The following is a 5,858-nucleotide window of genomic DNA, read 5'->3' on the forward strand; positions in this document are numbered from 1 at the left end:
GTAGAAGGCCGTAAAAGTGAAATCTGAGGCTTCTACGGAGAAAGTTCGCGTAGGAAGGTTTATTTCGTCTGGAACGGAAGGTCTGTACAACTTCCCTGCTGCTGCTGATCCTATTCTTTTGTCTAAGTCAATGCTAGTTTGTTATTGAACGTATACAGACCTTGTTTTATTCTTTGTCTGCAGGAGCTAAAATGAAGTGATGATAGTTGCAAATTTACACTGTCATACAACCTCCTTTGAAACATTCATCTCTCTTGTTCTGTCTCTCCTTTCATAATCGTATTCATCAACAAATGTTTAATATAGTCTTGATAGACTCTATACATCTTAAATTGTCAGGCTAGTCCACTTTAAGATACCTCCATGCCATAATTAGCGCTGGCGTCTGTTTGTCATCCATTGTGCCTTGTAGGATAGTGATAACCATTTATCACCCATGAGACGGAAATCTGCTCTTTTGCTAACTCTACTGTTATTGTTTCAGTCTGAGTGTTTCAGACAGACCGTCTCAGTCAAGGTGTTCACTTTCTATAAACTACTTTAAAACAAAGAAAACTTTTACAATCTTCTGCTGGGTCCGGCGTCGTTGTTCTAAAAGAAGAAACAAAAACAATATATATATATATATATATATATATATATATATATATATATATATATATATATATATATATATATATATATATATATATATATATATATATATATATATATATATATATATATATATATATATAGTACCACTTATCGTGTAAACGTCCATGACGAAAAACATAATTCTCAGCAACTTTCCTAAAAACAAAAATTTAGAAAAACACGTGAAGCGAGTGTGTGTGTGTGTGTGTGTGTGTTTATCTAATTGAAGCTAAGTAATTATCATCATTACAATTAAACCCAGCAAACATAGGTTCTACGATATAAAACATTATTATTTTTTTATTCGCAAAGTGTTGGTCTTATATATATATATATATATATATATATATATATATATATATATATATATATATATATATGACAAAATAATTGGTTCAACCGTTGCTTCTTCAGGATCTACATTTTCTTGAAAGACCCCATGTTCAGATTCCAAATGCACTTGGGCAATACATAAAAGAAAATAAATCAGCCTGCAAATGATATAAAAGCTGACAGTTGGTATGTGTGAAGCATTTCTTGCTTTGTTATGAATGTGAATGTCTTATCATAAAAATGATGTCTATGTTTGTAATGTGCATACTTGAAATAAAACCTATATTCAAAATTAAAAAAATGGCACCTCACTACTACTGGGAGATCTTCTGAAGATAAACAGATGAAGTTAATATGTGTTATATCATAGATTGTGTATTGTGAATCATTTCAATATGGGATAGATCAGCATTTTTTCATTTATAATGGTTATTTTGTCAATTTAAATTAATTTGACTGACACCACTACCCTGGTATTCGACATATTGGATTGACCAGACAGAAAGAGCAATTTGTTTCATTTTCTCTTAAATCATGACACCCTTATCTATCTGAATGCTCATGACAACTGGCCCAAATCTTCTGTTTATGAGGAACAAACAAAACTGATGGTCAGAACAATTGGTTCAACCATTTTCCATTCTAACAGACCCCGTAATCATATTTTAAATAGAATTCAAAAAATCATTTTTCACGAGGTGTGTTTTACAGATGAACAAGCAACCTGTTTCTTCAGACTTTAGCTGCTTTTTCAGGATCTACATTTTTCTTGTTGGCAAAATGGGGCATATATATATATATATATATATATATATATATATATATATATATATATATATATATATATGTATATATATATATATATATATATATCGACAATTGTCTTTAGGTGTTATTGTTAGAATCATTTGTGTTGGTGTTGCCGCGTGAAGTATGTATTAGCATGAAACCAATATAGAGTGTTTAGAAGGAATGGAATCTAATGTTAATTAGAACACAGATAACATCGTATTCTGCCCTTTGCCTATATACTTCGTTTCATCAAATTCCATTTGTATTTTCGTGTTTGTTCCAACATTTATATGAGAATGCAAAACAATTGAAACAATGCACTCATTGAAATACTATATGAGTTTATGCTCTTTTATTCGTTTGTCTGCTCCTTATCTATATAATACATATTTTTCTTCGTGTCACTCTAGTCAGTTAAGTGCTGATGTAATAAATACATCTTCATATATGCAGGTGGAAATGCCTGCATCTAGTGACTCATCAATAATTCAATTCATCCGTACGTAAGAACATCTCTACAGAAAAACGTATCATCTTATCATTACCGGTTTATTTATTGTAATAATAGGAAACAATCAATTGGGACATTCCAGTTGTGCATTTAAGTAACTAAGTTGCATTCCTGAAGTTCTGTCTTACACGTCTGCCCCCCCCCCCCCCAACCCCCCAAGAAAAACAAACAAACAAAACAGTGCTGAAAATATATTATCTAGTAAACATAAGGTTAGGAACATACTTTGTTTAAACACAGACCTGAACAGTAAGTCCAATTCGAAATATGATTTGTCCAAATATGAAAAAAGTTTACAAAGTTGGATTGTGTTTTTTTCTGTTCGTCACATGCTGAATATTATCCAAACACCCTGTACTCCGGTGGTGCTTCAAGTCATCTATATTATTTATATTCCACTAAATTTACAAAAAGAAGTAGATAGAGTTGATCACCAACATTTAAATAAATCAACTGACACTTTATATATTTACAGTTTTACATTAAAGATAATATTCAAACATTCTTTGATGAATATGTAGACTGACAGCAATTGTGCTTTATTTTGTAAAATGTGCATCACTCTTTCCAAAAATAAGTTATTTTCATCACTAAGCAATTATAGATGTTCCGAATGATGAACCATTTAATAAATACGACCGTACGCATCTGTTTTTCATTAAACTTTTACTGTTCCTAAGAATTCTCAAAACAATTCATAACGTAATGTATAACTCATCATATATATTAAATGTGTATTTTAGTAGCAATATGTAACATTAATGTAGTTTTTGTTTCCAATCTTTGGGGTACTTCGTTTGTTAACTATATTTGCATATATGCATTCATGCGTGCAGTTATATATGTATGTATGTGGGTATGCATGCATGTATGTATGTATGTATGTACGTACGTACGTATGTATGTATGTATGCATGAATGTGTGTGTGTGATTTGGATTTTTAACGTGTCTTTAACAATTTTTCAGTCACATCGCTACGATGTCTGCAGTGTGACAGTTTTTAGTGATGTCTAGAACTGGGACATCTTGCCGCAGACATGTAATATGATGTCCCACCAAGTCACATTATCCTGACACAAGGCCGATCTGTCCTAACACTAACTCATAATGCTGAGCGCCAAGCGAGGCAGCTGTTGGTATCAATTTTGTAAGTCTTTGGTATGACTCGACTAGGGATTGATCCCACGACCACACGCATCCGAGGCGGACGCTCTAACCACCAGACCCTCAAAGACGTATTGCATGTATATATGTATGTATGTATGTATGTATGTATGTATGTATGTATGTATGTATGTATGTATGTATGTATGTGAGTATGTATGTATGTATGTATGTATGTATGTATGTATGTATGTATGTATGTATGTATGTATGTACGTACGTATGCATGTATAAATGTGTGTGTGTGTGTGTGTGGGTGTGATTTGATTTTTAACATAATTTAACAAATTGTCAGTCTTAGTCCTACGATGTCAGCAGAAATGTTGAATAATGTCCCCCCATACACATTATCTTGACAAACGGCCGACCAGTCCTAAAACAAACTTCTTTATACTGAACCCTTAGCGAGGCATCTGTTGGTACCATTTCTATAAATCGTTGGTATCACTATGCCGTGGTTCGAACCCGCGACGTCCCGTATCGACGGCGAACGCTCTAGCCACTAGCGTTCTGTGTAGGTATGTATGTATGTATGTATGTATGTATGTATGTATGTATGCATGTGTCTGTGTGTAAATATGTATGTATGTATGTATGTATGTATGTATGTATGTATGTATGTATGTTGTATGTATGCATGTGTCTGTGTGTAAATATGTATGCATGTATGTATGTATGTATGTATGTATGTAACTTACATGTATATATGTGGTTGTGTGGGTAGGTGGGTGTAATTTAGATTTTTAACGTAATTTGAAACTTTGTCAGTTTTATTGCTATGATGTCATCAGAAATGTTGAATGATGACATTCCAGACATATTATCTTGACCAGTCCTAACAGTAACTTCTTTATACTGAGCCCCTAGCGAGGCAGCTGTTGGTACAATTTGCATACATCTTTGCCATCACTATGCCGCGGTTCGAACCGCGACGTCCCATATCAACGGCGACCGCTCTAGCCACTAGGTCACCGGAGCGGTCTATGTATGTATGTATGTATATATGTATGTATGTACGTATGTATGTATGTATGTATGTATGTATGTATGTATGTATGTATGTATGTATGTATGTATGTATGTATGTATGTACGTATGTATGTATGTATGTATGTATGTATGTATGTATGTATGTATGTACGTATGCATGTATGTATGTATGTATGTATGTATGCATGCATTCATACATGTATAAATGTATATGTGTGGGTGGGTGGGTGTGATTTGATTTTTAGCGTAATGTAACAATTTGTCAGTCTTGCTGCTACGATGTCAGCAGAAATATTGAATGATGTCCCTCCCAGACACATTATCTTGACAAACGGCCGACCAGTCCTAACACTAACTTCTTGATGCGGAGCCCCTAACGAGGCAGCTGTTGGTACCATTCGTATAAATCGTTGGTATCACTATGCCGTATCGACGGCGACCGCTCTAGCCACGAGGCCACCGGAGCGTTCTGTGTATGTATGTATGTATGTATGTATGTATGTATGTATGTATGTATGTATGTATGCATGTGTCTGTGTGTAAATAAGTATGTATGTGTGTAAGCATACATGGATATACATATGTGGTTGTGTGAGTTGGTGGGTGTGATTTCGATTTTTAACGTAATTTAACACTTTGTTAGTTTTATTGCCATGATGTCATCAGAAATGTTTAATGATGTCATTCACAGACATATTATCTTGACAAACGGCCGACAAGTCCTAACACTAACTTTCTAATACTGAGCCCCTAGCGAGGCACCTTTTGGTACCATTTGCATACATCGTTGGCATCACTATGCCGTGGTTCGAACCCGTAACGTCCCATATCAACGGCAACCGCTCTAGCTACTTGGTCAACGGAGCGGTCTATGTTTGTATGTATGTATGCATGTATGTATGTACGTACGTATGTACGTACGTACGTACGCACGCATGCATGCATGCATGCATGCATGCATGTATGTATGTATGTATGTATGTATGTACGTACGTACGTATGTATGTATGTATGTATGTATGCATGTATGCATATATGTATGTATCCATGTATGTATGTATGTATGTATGTATGTATGTATGTATGTATGCATGTATGTATGTATGTATGTATGTATGTATGTATGTATGTATGTATGTATGTATGTATGTATGCATGTATGTATGTATGCATGAATGTATGTATGCATGTATGTATGTATGTATGCATATATGTATGTATCCATATATGTATGTATCCATGTATGTATGTATGTATGTATGCATGTGTATGTATAATGTATATATGCATGTGTCTCTGTGTAAATATTTATGTATGTATGCAAGCATACATACATGTATATATGTGGTTGTGTGGGTTGGTGGGTGTGATGTCGATTTTTAATGTAATTTGACACTTGATTGATGTCATTTCCAGACATATTATCTTGAC

This window comes from Sinohyriopsis cumingii, chromosome 9, assembly GCF_028554795.1.
Source record: "Sinohyriopsis cumingii isolate HCF-2022 chromosome 9, ASM2855479v2, whole genome shotgun sequence".
NCBI lineage: Eukaryota > Metazoa > Mollusca > Bivalvia > Unionida > Unionidae > Sinohyriopsis > Sinohyriopsis cumingii.